This window comes from Geotrypetes seraphini, chromosome 8 (genome assembly GCF_902459505.1).
Source record: "Geotrypetes seraphini chromosome 8, aGeoSer1.1, whole genome shotgun sequence".
Lineage (NCBI taxonomy): Eukaryota > Metazoa > Chordata > Amphibia > Gymnophiona > Dermophiidae > Geotrypetes > Geotrypetes seraphini.
Window position 1 is genome coordinate 110,546,986 of NC_047091.1, and position 16,257 is coordinate 110,563,242.

A 16,257-nucleotide genomic window follows, 5' to 3' on the forward strand; every position below is an offset into this window, starting at 1 on the left:
TCTTGTGGTCGAGGGTCCCTTGAGAAGAAAGATATCCTCTTCCACCTCGACCCGTCCCGTGATGTACTTAAAAGTCTCAATCATGTCTCCCCTCTCCCTATGCTCTTCGAGAGTGTAGAGCTGCAATTTGCTCAATCTTTCTTCGTACGGGAGACCCTTTAGCCCCGAGACCAACCTGGTGGCCATCCGCTGAACCGATTCAATTCTGAGCACATCCTTACGGTAATGTGGCCTCCAGAATTGCACACAGTATTCCAGATGAGGTCTCACCATGGCTCTGTACAATGGCATCATGACTTCAGGTTTCCTGTTGACGAAGCTTCTCTTGATACAATCTATCATCTGCCGTGCTTTAGATGAAGCCTTCTCCACTTGAGTGGCTGCTTTCATGTCAGCACTGATGATTACTCCCAAGTCTCGTTCTTCCGTAGTCCTTGTTAAAGTTTCTCCATTCAGGGTGTAGGTTCTGCAAGGATTTCCGTTACCGAGATGCATGACCTTACATTTCTTGGCGTTGAAGCCCAGCTGCCAGATCAAGGACCATTTTTCTAAAGTACGCAGGTCTTGCTCCATAGCATCCTGTAGATTATAGCTGTTTACTATATTGCATAGTTTGGCGTCATCAGCGAATAAGGTTACCTTGCCTTGAAGCCCTTGAGTTAGATCCCCAATGAATATGTTGAAGAGGAGTTGGCCCAGGACTGAACCCTGTGGCACTCCACTAGTCACCTCTGACATTTTAGAGAAGGTACCGTTAACCACCACCCTCTGAAGTCTGCCACTAAGCCAATCTTTAACCCATGCAGTTAGAGTCTCTCCTAATCCCATCGATTTCATCTTGTTCAGCAGCCTGCGGTGTGGGACGCTGTCAAACGCTTTGCTGAAGTCCAGGTACACGACGTCCAAGGACTCTCCTGAGTCCAGTCTTCTTGTTACCCAGTCAAAGAAGCTGATTAGATTGGACTGGCATGACCTACCCTTGGTGAATCCATGTTGGCTGGGATCCCGGAGATTTCCCTCGTTCAGGATCGTATCTAATTTATATTTAACTAGTGTTTCCATGAGTTTACACACTATTGAGGTGAGGCTTACCGGTCTATAGTTCGCAGCCTCAGCCTTGCAACCCTTTTTATGTAGAGGAACGACATTGGCTGTTTTCCAGTCCAACGGAACTATCCCCGTACTTAGCTTTCAGCCTTGCATTCATTCCCCCGAACGCCAACGCGTTTTGAATTCTTTGTCAAGGCGACACGGGGAAACTGAAAACCAAGAAACAGTACAATTAATACTTGATTTTAAAATAGGAACAGGAGAATAAATAGATTATAAAAGAAATAAATAGAAATTTAGAAAAAAAGTAAGAAAAATAAGGAGGAGGAGGTACCACGGGGCAAATGAAGAAGTAATCCCCTTCAAACTATGGTGTTTGTCGGGCAGTCTGATACCCCTAAGGACCTCATATAGATTAGATTATATGCACATTAAGACTGCATGCTGTGCATATAGCTGACTCTGAGAATATTTGAGTGCTTGATTTAACATCGTGTAACCATTATTAGGAAGATTGTTGTAAGATATCTTCCAAGGGGCCATACAGTTAATGCAGAATACTGGTTTCGCTTGCGGTGCCAATTAAAGGAGGTACTGAAAGAAAAAAGGAGAAGGAAGCTGTGGAAAGGAGATCTCTTTCTGTAAGACAATGCACCTGCTCACAAGACTGGCAAAACGATGGATGTTTTGATGCAGTTGGGGTTTCAGTGCATAGACCATCCACCTTACTCACTAGATCTTGTGCCATCTGACTATTTTCCAAACCTTAAAAAGAGTTTGAAAGGGTGATGATTTTTGAGTGATTCGGAGGTGACTGCAGCAGCAGCGCAGTATTTCAGTGATCAGACATCAGAGTATTTGTTGGAAGGGTTACAGAAACTTCAGACACAATGTGCCAAGTGTGTTAAATTTAAGGGTGAATATGGGGAATAACTTGTAAGTTTCAGGGGTCCACATCGTTCCCTTCTTGGTTGGGCTGAGAGCTTTTCAGCACCCCCCCCCCTTCATAAAATGGAAAAGCATCTTCAAAACAAAGAACTTCATCAAATGCGTGGCATTTCACATCCTTTCTGTGGGGTTTTCATGCCTCTTCAGTTTTATAATGCTATTTTGAGTTAATATGCTAATTGCAATTAACCAGCAATGCCTCCTGTTCATTAATATGAATAGCTCACCTTTACAGTGTCCTTGATTTATAAAGAAAAGATATGATGGGTAAGTTTGCATAGCCAGTGGAATGATATATGTCCTAATTACATGTCATTTATCTGGTGGTGATTGTGCTCTAATACCCTGACAGGAGGGGCAAAAAACTAGAAAGATTAAAGGGGACCCCACACACAGCTCTGTTTCTCAATACAGGAAATAGAGAATGACACGGTGATAAAATCCATCACCGTTCCCGTCCCCGCGGATAACCGTGGGAAATAATCCCATGTCATTTTCTAGTGTCTATTTCAACCTCAGTCCTTCTACACCAGCATTCTTCAAAGCAAAGCTTGAGGGTCAGTGGCTGTGCTTATGTGAGCCAAGGATAATGAAGCCATTATGACATCATGATGTGATTGGTTCTTAGGCACTGGTGGAATGAGGCATTATGACATCACAATATCTGCTCTGGATACCAGAGACTGTCATTCTGTAGTGTCTGTTTCAACCTCAGTCCTTCTACACCAGCATTCTTCAAAGCAAAGTTTGAGGGTCAGTGGCTGGGCACATTCATACTCTGATTCTTCCCTCGCTCCTTAAAGAATAACATGAAGATAGTTTCCCGCGGTTATCCGCGGGAACGGTGATGAGTTTTGTCACCGTGTCATTCTCTAACAGGAAACAAATATAAAAATACTCTTTTCATTGAATTGCTTTTGTATAATTGCTCTTTGGAAACTGTTTAACCTTTGTTTTATTAAGGAACTGATATTTTTTCATTTTGGTTTTGAACAGTGGTGTAACCAGACCTCGTATTTTGGGTGGGCCCTTCCATGCTCCCCCCCCCCCCAATGTACCTCTAAATCTCCTTCCTGGTGTACTTCAGAGGTGGCCCCAGCAATTCATTCAAGATGTGGTAGATGGAAGTCTGCTGGGCTGGTGCAGGCAGCAAAAATTAATTGCTGTGGCCACTTCCGAGGTATACTGGGGAAGTGGTTCATAAACAGGGCTAGATACTGGGCTGCCAGTGGAGGAGAGGGAGAGAGGGGAGTGTGATGCCACTGCTGAGTGGGTCTCTGACTAGAGAATGGTAGGACCTCAAATTTCTCCGTCTTGCCCCCGTAAATTTTGTCGTTGTCCCATTCCTGTAAGCTCTGTCCTCATCTGCACAAGCCTCAAACACTTATGATATCAAAGTATTTGAGGCTTGTGCAGATGAGGACAGAGCTTACAGGAATGGGGCAACTTGCTGGGACAGGAAAGAGTTCCCATGGGGACAGGTAAAAATTTGTCCCTATGTCATTCTCTACCTGTGACTGCACCAACTTCCTAAATTCTGAGCATTTTTTTTGCCACTGTAGCTGAAAAGTGTGTTATTTTGTGTAGTGCCAATTTGCAGAAACAAAATTCTATATTTTGACAGTTTCAGATAATTGATTGACCCATTCTTGGTTGGGCTGAGAACTTTTTGGCACCCCCTCCCCCTCGTTTGTTTAGCTCTGGTGGGTTGTGCTTTCTCTTCTTCAGTCCTCCATTACAGAGTAGATCCTGGCTCTGAGCCTCACTAGATAACGTTTCTGTTTTTTGCTTGGGCTCGTCTAGTGTAGGTCACCAGCAATGTTTATGTATTATTTCTATTTGATAGCTTCTGGAAGTAGAGCCCGGGTTCATGTACTTCCTCTGCTCTCTGCCTTCCCTATGTTTTTTAGGCTATTACTATGTAAACCACTTTGATATGATTTGCAATATATCAAGGGTAAGGATGATCCTTTTACTTATCTGGCTGCTGGGTAGGAAACCCTCACAAGTTACTTATGTATTTGCTAATAGAGCCAGGAGCAGATCTCTCTGGCAGGTCACAGCAAGCGCTTCTTTCACAGTTTTCTCACCTCTGGAGAACTTCAGACCACACTGGTAGTTATAAACCTGAAAATGAGCTCCAAATTTATTTCTTCTCTCCATTGGGGCAGAGGCACGTCTTCAACAGTACAGTTGCAAGCAAAACACCACCACAATTTACAGTCTTTTTCAAGTCGAATACAGTATATTTTAGTCGTACATCCTCCTAGTACTAAGATCATTGTTGGTGGGATCTTGATCTAAAGGTGGAGATCTCCCTAAAGACAACTCTCTCACCCAAAGCAGGAGCTTATGGATTCTCTGATGTCATTCAGATGATTCTTCACATCCACCATTCAGAGAGATTCTAGCTCTGCTTGGGTGTCATGCACTGCAGGCTTCCAGAAGTTGCTGGAAACCCAAAAGCTGGATTTCCAACTGCCCTCTGAACAGGGCAGATTTAACCAATAGGCCAAGTAGGCACATGCCTAGGGCCTGAAATAGTCAGGGGGACCCGATGAAGGAGGGCATCAACATTGTTTTTTCCAAACAGTGATGGGCCCCTCCAGCATCGATCGGCAATGCGGGCCCCACCCTGATCAGCAACACAGCTCCCCCCCCCCATCGACGTAAAGTAAGACAAGCAAGCAACATGGGTAAGAACGGCAATGGGAACTGTAATTCTGCAAGCGGTGCTGCTTGCCCAAAGCTTCCCTCTGACGCAGCTTCCTGTTTCTGCCTGGGCGCATGGTGGGGTGGGGCGGGGCAGGGGGCCCAGTGTACTTGGGTGCCTAGGGGTCCTCGACGAATTAATCCTGCCCTGCCTCTGAACACTGTTTACTATGCATTACGAGTGCATAACCATCCTCAACTAACAGGCAGCCTCAAGCAGTGGCGAAGTGAGGGGCGGAGGTACTCCTCTCTGGCCCCCAACTCTTTCCGCGACCCTGTTCCTTCCCCACCCCCATGCCACACTCACGTCCTCCCTTCCCTCCTCCCCATACATCTTTAAATCTTCGCCAGCACAAGCAACTTCTCCAGCCTGCTGCTCATACTGGCGTTGGCTTTCCCTCTGATGTCACTTCCTGGCCCTGCGACCTGGAAGTGATTTCAAAGGGGGAGCTGGCATGAGCAGAAGACCAGAGAATTTGCTCATTCTGGTGAAGATTTAAATAGCTTTGAGGAAGGAAGAAAGGAGGGCAAGAGCGTGGTGGGGGGGGGGGGGAGAGGTGCTAGCACCCCCACTAAGAAGGCACCCAGGGAGGTCTGCCCCCCCCATACTATGCCACTGGCCCCAAGACTAGGAACTGCTACTTCAAGGAGTCCCTTTGCACCACAGGTGAAAAAGGACACATGCTTCCACAAACATAATTTTAAACTAAAACTTGACTTTGAATACCGGGTCATCACCAAACAAGGAGCTTGACTTGGTTAACAATATTTAAAAAATAATAATAATAATAATGCAGGATGATAATAGAAAAAAAAGAGCCAATAGATCAAAGAGAAAAGGGCTAAGAGTGATCTCCAAAATGATTTGCAAACAGAATTGTTTTTGAAGGTTTGCAAAAAATTGAAAGGAGCTAGAGATCCTTAAGTAAGGATAATTCTATAATTCTATTAGTTTGAAACTAAAGATAGACCAAGTTTCCTAGTTGCTTTTATTCCCTTGGCTAGGAAAGCTTAAATTGTTGGGTACTTCTCACAAGACAGGATCTATAAGACAAGGGGAGGATTCACGCAAGGTATAATAAACTTGAAACTTTCCTTTTAATATTAGTCCAGTTAGTCAAGTCAGTTCACAAGGATGGTGTCCCACTCTCAGGTGTCCTTGGAGAGGATTGTTTATTTTAAATTCATTTAACTGATACAGGTGTACAGTATAACCAAAGCCTCCAATCTATGAACACATTTACAAAAGCCCATCATTTTCCTTTTCCAAAGGAGCCCTAGCCTGGCTCTTTATGGAGTTTTTGAAAATTACTGCTTAATGTAGACCTATCGATATGGACTAATTTAAATCGGATTTGCTGAGGGCTGTATGTGATTGTATTTTATAGTGTGTAATCTGTGTTGTTTGTATTAAATGTATTTATTATCTGTTGTAAGCTAGTGATGGGTGGAGTTTAGGTTTTGGGCAGTGAGATTAGGAGAGCAAGAGATTAGGAGAGATAGCCCTCTTATACCACTAGTGTTTTTACATCCAGAATGGTAGTGCTGAAGGATTATAGCTCTGTACTTGAGGGCTTTTAGACATGGACTGAAGAAGAGATAGCACAACCCACCAGAGCTAAACAAACGAGGGGGTGCCAAAAAGTTCTCAGCCTAACCAAAAATGGTTCAATCGGTGATCTGAAACAGTCAAAATATAGAATTTTGCTTCTGCAAATTGGCACTAAACAAGATAACACACTTTTCAGCTACAGTGGCAAAAAAATGCTCAGAATTTAGGAAGTTGGTGCGGTCACAGGTAGAGAATGACACGGGGACAAATTTTTACCCGTCTCCTCAGGAACTCATTTTCCCATCCCGGTGAGTTTTTTTCCTGTCCCTGCCCCATTTCTGCAAGCTCTGTCCTCATCCGCACAAGCCTCAAACACTTTCAAAGAACACCGAACACTCCCTTCTATACTCAGTGAAAGGTCCTTTTCTCACCTCAAAATGGCAGGCATACATCATGGACATTTACACATCTAGGCTCTGAAATACCAACTTATGGAGAGCAGCCAAATAGCCAATTTTAGGTGGACCTGATCCTAAAGTGAGTGAGCACAAAATTCATCCCACCAGCCCCGCTCTCCGCTCTCTGCTCTCCACCCTCTTCCTCCACTACTCTCCACTCTCTGCCCCTTCCCTCCTCCCTCCACCCCAGCAAACCCAAAATATTAAACACCTGAGCTGGCAGGGAATCCTAAACCCTCCTTGGGCAACCAGCACACTTCCAAGCAGCAGTTGGCCACACCCAGGCTGTCACTGCCACCAGCAGGCTGCACATGTATGAAAAATAAGCATGAGCAGAAGGCCTGTTTCAGCATCATCTTGGGTCATGTGCTACTGGTTGCTGCATGGAAGAGCACTGGAGGTCAAAGGAGGAGGAAGTCTTCAGCTGGCAGGATGTAGGGTTTCTTGCCAGCCACAGCAAGAGTGCAACAATTTTGCGTAGGCCTGAGTCCAAATTAGGTAGGCCCAAGTTTACCCATGGCTATGCTACATGTAACTAGTACATATATGTGCATTCTTGCATGCATTTTAGAAAAAAAACAACCCTCTACATCGGCTGCAGATCCTTTTCTAAAATACTACTGAGATTAGATATGTCCCAACCTGAATATTTCTATTCCAGTTTCTACATTCTGTCTAAAATGAAGCTGTACATATTTTCTTAGTAAAACCGATTCCAGCTATGGGTTATAACTTGTAAAAGTAACAGATTTATACCAGAATTATTTTGTGCCCCAGGGGCATAAAACACAATGACAGGTGTCTCATTGGGAATATAATTTTAGTCTCTGTATCTGTTTATACTGACTTACTCCTGCAGATAACATGTTGTTTCTGATATATATGCTTTTGTCTTCAATTTTTTTTTCCTGTTTTTGAGGTTAGATTGTGCTATATTTGAATATTTCTACGTTTATAAGCCAGGAAGCGAGTCTCATGATCAGGGGCTTTTTCAAGCCCACAATTAATGTGTTTCTTTCTATCAGACCGCAACCATTTCACATCTGTAGTAAAACTAAATTGGGGTTTTGTGTCTGCTTCCTGACACTGAAAACAGTTTTTCTCATCATACTCATTTTTTGCTCACTTTTGCATTCCTAACTCATTCCAACTAGGGTTACCATATGGCTCCAGAAAAAGGACAGATTGAGACATCCGGATTTCACTTCCACTGAAAGTATTGGAAGTAAGGAGGACAGATAGAGACATCTGGGTTTTTACTTCCATGTCTCAATCCATCCTCCTTTTTCTGGAACCACATGGTAACCCTAGTTCCAACAGAAAATGGGACATGGCTGGAGAGTATCTTTGTGTATTACTGTACTCATTGTGGATATTTATGACAAAAATACTTTATTTTCAATGCAGAGACAATATTTTTTTCCAAGAAGGGTTAGTAGTCTAGTGACAGTTAATGGCTCTAATTGCCCAAGACGATTATCTTTCTTGATGAACTTTCATAACACTTTTTGAAAAACTTATAAACCAAACTTTGATATGAAGTGTACTGAATCTACTTCTCATTTTCACCAGATTTTGTAACAGTATTTTGGTGTCAGGTCAAAAGCACGCCGGGACAAAGGCGTGCCCAGACAATTGAGCGCAGTGCGGAGGCGCACGCTGCTCAAAATTACTGTTTTTAGGGCTCCGACGGAGGGGCGTGGGGGGGAACCCCCCCACTTTACTTAATAGACATCGCGTCACATTGTGGGGGCATTGTGGTGGGTTTGGGGGGTTGTAACCCCCCACATTTTACTGAAAACTTCACTTTTTCCCTGTATTTAGGGAAAAAGTTAAGTTTACAGTAAAATGTGGAGGGTTACAACCCTCCAAACCCCCCATAACGCCGGCGTGATGTCTATTAAGTAAAGTGGGGGGGTTCCCCAACAAAACCCCCCGTCAGAGCCCCTAAAAACAGTAATTTTGAGCGGTGCGTGCCTCCGCGCTGCGCTCAATTGTCCGGGCACGCCTTTGTCTTTCACGCCGTTGTCTATGAACCCAGTATTCCAAGCAAGATAAATTGCTAAAAAAAATACCAACACCCTTATCCACGTTCTCATCACCTCTTGCTTTGACTACTGCAATGTACTTCTCTCAGGTCTTCCACTCAACCGTCTCTCCCCCCCTTCAATCCGTTCAAATTGCCACTATATGATTCATATTCTATGACAGCCGCTATGCTCACATTACCCCTCTCTTTAAGCCACTTCATTGGCTCCCCATCCATTTCCATATACAGTTCAAACTCCTCTTACTGAGTTACAAGTGCATTCATTCTGTAGCCCCTCAATATCTCTTCTCACTTCTCCCCCTTTGCTCACCCCCATGAAATCCATTCATAGAAACAGAAACATTCATCGGGTAAATCCCTCTTATCTGTATCCTCTACCTCCATCGCCAACTCCAGACTCCGTCCCTTCTTTCTTGCCATGCCGTATGCCCGGAACAGGCTGCCAGAGTCAATATGTCATGCTATGTCTGTAGCAGTATTCAAATCCAAGCTAAAAGCCCACTTTTTTGAAGCGGCTTTCAACTCTTAACTCACTAACAGATACCTATGCCCATTGTATCATACCTTTTGGCAGAAACTCTCCAACCCTGAGATGTCCTGTCTGTCCATATTAAATTGTAAGCTCTTCTGAGCAAGAACTGTCCATTAAATGTAAAAATGTACAGCACTGTGTACACCTTTCAGTGCTATAGAAATGATAAGTAGTAGTAGTAGTTAATTGGCCTCATTTGAAGTTACGTGCATAACTTTGTAGACACATTCTATAAAGTGGTGCATGTCACTTCTAGTGCATGACTCTCAAAAGGGGGCGTGGCCAGGGGAGGATCATGAGAGGATTATTGGCATTCTTAAAAGTTAGGCCCACTGTTACAGAAAACTCTCAATCAGCGCACAACTTAGGAGCAGGTATTTAGACCTGGTTTCATTGGCCTAAATGAATGCATCTGAATATTAGTCATGTCTGGGCACTAAGCGTGATTCTATGTATGGTGGGTGCCTTTTATAGACTTGCACCTAAGTACTCATTTTTTAGGTGCCATATGTAGAATTTGGAGGTAAGTGTGCAATCCAGTTGCAGTCGATCAAATATCTGAGCCAGATCATATGATAACATTTTTGGATTCTAAACCTGCTGGAGTTCCGCTTCAACATCTGGAACCAAATAGACCCAGTGGCATAGTAGGGGGGAGGGCGGACTTCCCCAGACACCATCTTGGTGGGGGCGCCGGCACCTCTCCGCCACCTTTCTCTGACCCCCCCCCCCGTACCTCTTTAAAATCTTCACCAGTGTAAGCAACTACTCTAACTTGCAGCTTACATCAGCCTGACTCCTTCTGAAATTACTTCTGGGTCACAGGGCCAGGAAGTGACATCAGAGGGAAAGCCAGCACGAGCAGGAGGCAGAGAAGCTGTTCACGCTGGCAATGATTTACCCCCCCCTTTTTTTTTACAAAACTGTAACGCAGTTTTTAGCGCAGGCCATGGTGGTTAACAGCTATGACGCTCATAGGAGTTCTATGAGCTTTGGAGCTGTTACTGCCATGGGCGGTGCTAAAAACCATGCTATGGTTTTATAGAAAGGGGGGTTAGAGGTATGGGGGTGGGAAATGAGGGTGCGAGTGTGGTGTGAAGGTGCAGGAGTCGGGGTAGGGGGTAGAGAGGAGGACACAGGTGGGCACCACAGCCTCAGGTGCCTCCTACCCTCACTATGTCACTGAATATACCCCCCACCCTTTTAGAAGGCTGCGCTAGTGGCTTCCGCGCAGCAAAAGCCCAGAAGTCCTTCAACTCCCTAAGGGCTTCAAGATAGTTACTGCAGTGTCAGCCACTAGCACGGCTTTGTAAAAGGGAGGGGGGGAGGGGTGGGGCGGGACAGTATCTACTCTGTAGGATTTTTTTCTTTGTAACTCTTCCAGTATGCTGTGAGCATTCAATTTTGATAATGTTTCCTGGAATAATATGTTAGCCCTTTCTCTCTGGTGAAGAATTAATGTCTTTTCCTTTTTTTTTCAACAAAGGTTCCTATTTTATTTCTGAAACCAGATGATTTCTTAGAAAACTGACTATAATATCTTATAAATTCAAAAGAAAAAAACAGGTTTTTCTTGTAAATTGGTTTAATTGGTGTAATTTTGTGACATATTTGCAGTAGTGAGATCCAGCAAGATGAAATGTAATAATTGTAAAATATAATTCATGTACTTTCTTAAATTGTTCTCTAGGATATGTAACAGCCTTCCAGAATTATCATGATTTAGTATTTTTATAGCTATTAAATTTTAGACATGGGTATTTTTGAATACCTTGCTGGCTTAATCTGGCGGGGTCATAACATTAGCTGAGCCAAGGAAACAAAGGTAAACGTTTAGGAGATATTATGAGGAAAAAGGGGGAGGGGTATAATGATGAAATGGTAGTGCAGATAAACATTTATTCCACTAAATTATTGTCTGTTGTTTATTGGAGGAATGTGATTTTGGGTGTTAAATGAAGGTGACAAAGTGTGAATGATGTCTTTGTGGTTTCTAGATGTGGCCATTTGCTAAAGATAAAGTTAATACCCTGTATGAATTGTCACGTCATGAGTTTCCTCCTGAGAGCCATTTTTTACTGTACCTGTGCATAATTAATCTTGAGCTGCTATTGAAAAGGCAAGTAGGCTAAATCTAAAATACATTTACTGCAACATTTTTTTTAAATAAAAAGAATTTTTAAAATAACAAAAAAGTAAGACTAATTAAGTATTAATAATAATTGTCTAAGCCATACAAATTTGAAATTATGATGGAAACATAATGTGATCACTTTTGGGGGGCCAGAAAATAGTTGTGTAACAGATAGTCCAACAGGAAGAAGGCCCACAAACGAAGTGCAGTGGGACGGGACAAAAAGCTTTCCATCAGAGCCAGCTGGATAAAATCAGAGATATTTTATTTCAGTCCAGAAAAGCATACAGTAACATAGACCCAACACAACACTGTGTTTTGGCATATCAATCCGCCTATATCAGGGGTCACTGATATAGAACAAAACATAAAACACTCAAAACATAAAAAAATTAAAAATAGAAATTCATGTATCAAACAATCAAATGAAAGAATACCATATAGCTAACCTGTGAACTTAACATCACTGAAAATGACATCAATCCTTAAATCAATGTAAAAGCATCAATCTAAAAATAAGGAGAGAATATACAGCAATATATAAAGTATGTAAAAAATGCAATAAGACATGTTAATAAAAAAACTGAACAAAAAATATTTAAAAATATTTTTAAAACCTTTTTATATATACATATATATATCTATATATATCTATATACTTCCTACTGAAAGCAGGATATATATATGAAAAAAAGATGTTTATGATTAAATGAAAGGATGAAAAAACAACTGAACAAAACCAAAGCAAATTTTTATATAATGTACTTCCTATTGAAAACTGGATATATATGAAAGACAGGATGTTTATAAAATGCAAGGAAAGTGTATGAAAAAAATACAAAATATATGAAAAATTGTGACTAACATATTGTAAAACATATCAGAGACAAAAATGTATGGGAGAAAAGAAAGAGGTAACATAAATGTGTAAAAAAATACTACTGTTATTAATAATGCCAGCATGTAAACACAATGTACTATTGCATTTAACAATGTCAAAAGGACTGTGTATAAGTACTTTTGCCTTACCAGGGAGGAGGAAGTGGTGCCTGAAAGTCCAGGATTTATTTGGATTCACATCCCTGTACAGCAGTGTCTCTCAAACTGTGTGCCCCAAAGAGATTCTGGGTGTGCCATGAGAAATTCCAGAATTCTACTTTATTATTAAAAATTCCCTTCAGAAGTATTTACTAGAATAGATGACATGTATGTCACATAGGCAAGAGTTTATCAATGTTAAGAGCGTCTGTGTGTGTAAGGATACAATAGCCCAGACGAGCATCATTCTTAGACGTGATTGATCCTTGAAAACTATCACAAGTAATTTTATTTTTTATGCAGTAGTTATCTTAACTTGAGCATTTTCAGCTCTGACAAATTTTTTTTTAAAAAAGAGAACATGTTACTGCATGCAGATGGTGGATGATGAAATGCGTGTTTCCTTGTCAACTATTGAGCTGCGTTTTGAGTTAATTTGCATTCATGAAACAAGCACCTCCATTGCGTTGATTAGCAATTCTATTCTATCAACTTTAGTTTCACCGTTGTTACAATTACCCATACATAGCTTAAAGAACTTTTAAATAAATCTCAAATTTTAACTTTTTGTTGGTTTCGCAATGCTATAATTTAAATTATAATGTGCCATGAAAAGCATTTGCTCTGTTTAGTATGCCAGAGCTAAAAAAGTGAGAGAGACACTGCTGTACAGAATCTGCATTCAGATAAAAAAAAATGATGATAACAAAATAGAAGTGGGCATGTAAATTCCTCACTTTGATTTGGTATTTCAAAAGGAAGATGACTTCTCAGTATTCAACAGCTAGGTTGTCTGTTCAGAGGTTTAAATTAATATTAATAGCTTTAAATTTAAGTTTATTCAAGTTTTTGATTAAACGCCTATCCAAAGGTACAAAGCGTTGTACAGAAAAAATTTAAAAATAACAAGGAGACAAACCTTTAGACCAATTAGACGTACATGACTGATAATAGGACATTCTAGGGCTGACTGACATACTTAAGCCTCAGAAAACAATGGGAATAGGGGGAGAACTACAATATTTAAAGAAAAGGTACACAAGAAGGGAAATACAAAAGGGAGTAGGAAAGGTAAAGAATTGCTGGAAAACTGAAAAAGAGAGAAATTTTGGACACTGTTAAAGTAAACATGTATCATATTGTCAGTTAAAGGCATCTTTAAAAAGAAAACACTTTAGACTGCTTTTGAACTTTTGCAGGTTTTGTTCAGTTCTTAAGTATAGAGGAAGAGAGTTCCAGGTCATTGGGGCGGTCACAGAAAAAATAAAGGTACGATGAGTACCAATTATTTTTAAAGAAGGTACATTAAGGGTGTGCTGTGAAGTTGATCTGAGGGCTCTCGGGGGGTCGTACAGAATCAAGAGTCTGTCTATGAATGCTGGGGCGTTAGTTTGTATAGTTTTAAAAGTTAGAAGAGCAATTTTGTATGTTATCCTATGTATAACAGGCAACCAGTGGGCTTTTTGTAACAGTGGGGGTAACGTGATCAAATTTATTAGAACCTGAAATAATCTTAATAGCAGATGCATGGACTGTGGAGAGGCTATATAAATATGGAAAGTTTTAGGGCTCCTTTTACGAAGGCACATTAGGGCCTTAACGCACGGAATAGCGCACACTAAAATGCCACGTGCGCTAGCCACTACCGCCTCCTCTTGAGCTTGCAGTAACTTTTCAGCTAGCGCACGCTAAAAACGCTAGTGCACATTTGTAAAAGGAGCCCTTAATTTTTAATGGAGGGATTCATTAAATTTAATTTTTTTTTTTAGTCATTTATTTAGCCCGTCCTCCCAAAGGAGCCCAGAATAGGTTACAAGAGTAAATTCACAGAATGGGTAGGACAAACTTTAGTGAGGAATACAGACTTTACAGCGTTTACAGTATAGACAAAAGGAGTTTAGATTACAGCATTTACAATGTAGACATAACATACCGACTTAAAAATACAGAGGAACCTCGGTTTGCGAGTGTTTTGCAAGATGAGCAAAACACTCAGCAAACTTTTGACTCGCAAACCGAGCACTGCCCCGATAAACGAGCACTTATAGTCCAGGAAGCGCCGCTTCGGGGGATTCCTCTTCCGTCTTCCGGCCAGCCTTCCACGTCGGGTGCCTTCCGCAGGTTGAAGGACCTTTGTCTGGGCCTGTGCGGCCGGGTGCCATCCCCCCTGCGCATTGCGTGTGACGCACACAGCGTCAATCATCGGCGTTGTGCATGTCATGCGCGGGTGCGGGTGGGGCAGCACTCGGCTGCAAGGGCTTGGGTGGGGGCTCTCCAGCATGCAAGGGGCAACCGACATGGAGGGCTGGCTGGCAGATGGAGGAGGCATCCCTCTGAAGTGGCACTGTGGGTTCTCCGGCGGCTGGCACATTAAAGGCATCCCCCCCCCCCCGAAGTGGCACTGTGGGGTTGTTCTTTATGACAGATGGAGGAGGCGGACGAGGAAGCAGACGGAGGAGACGACGCTGCAGCACCTGGCCCCGACAGGTACATACCCCGGGTTCTGGAACCAATCGTTGCTGTTGCCACTATTGTCTATGGGGAACTTTGCTTTGATAAACGAGCATTTTGGATTACGAGCATGCTCCTGGAGCGGATTATGCTCGTAATCCAATGTACCACTGTATAGACTTTTTTTTTTTTGTCTTGAAAGATGTAGGCAGGGGCTGGCTTTCCTAGCTTTGATTTGGCCATAGCCCTCAATCTCTCCTGATTGCCTTGACCAATAAAAACAGAACAGCCTTAAACCAGTGAAACTCAGTAGTCACAGTTCTTAAATTTATCAACAGCTTTTGATTTAGTTGATTGATTGATTGATTGATTCATTCATTTTCTATCCCATTTTCTCCAAAGAGCTCAGAACGGGTTACAGGTAAACATACAGAATATACAATTAACAGGTTACAATTTGACATAGTTACAATACAAGTTTGCGATACAAGGTTTTATCCTAACTCGATACATACTAGGGGTCTGATACCAATGAACATAATATAGAATTTACAGGTTACAATGTGCCATAATTACCTTACAATACAAGTTATTTTTTATATGTCTTTATCCTAACTTGAAACACACTAATAATAATAATTTTATTCTTATATACCGCCATACCAAAAAAAGTTCTAGGCGCTTCACAACAAACTGGGCTAGTACATAAAATACAATTGAAATACAACAGGTTGGAATAATAGAAACTTAACAATAGTGAGCCGAATGCATTTACAATATAATGCAGATAAAATACATTAAAAAAATAGAAAAGAATGCTGATAATATTCCAGCTAGGGATCTAATATCAATATACATAATGTATGGTTTACAGGTTAAATTTGCAGTAGTTACACTGGAAGATTTTTCAAGTTTTTGTCCTAACGCGACACATATCAGGATCTAATACCAATATACTTTCTTTGTAATCTATCGGTGCTGGGCAGGGGAGTTAAGTAAAGAGGTATGTTTTTCTAAAGTTGAGGAGTCCTTTAAGGGATCTGATCTGCGGGGGCAGTTGATTCCAGTGGCTCAGCATGAAGTGGGAGTAGGAACGCTGTTTGGCAGTTTGCAGTTGAAAGGCGACCAGGGCATGTTTTGAGGCATATTTCATCCTGTTCGGTATGTATGGGTGCTTATCAGATGGGATGAAGTTAGGAATTGAAAGCAGCTTTCTTTTTTTTCTTTTTTTTAAATTAATCTTTATTGATTTTCAAACTTTGACAGTGCCATACAATTAATTTAGATATAAACACTACAAAAAAGGCACATTAAATACACAATTAATACATA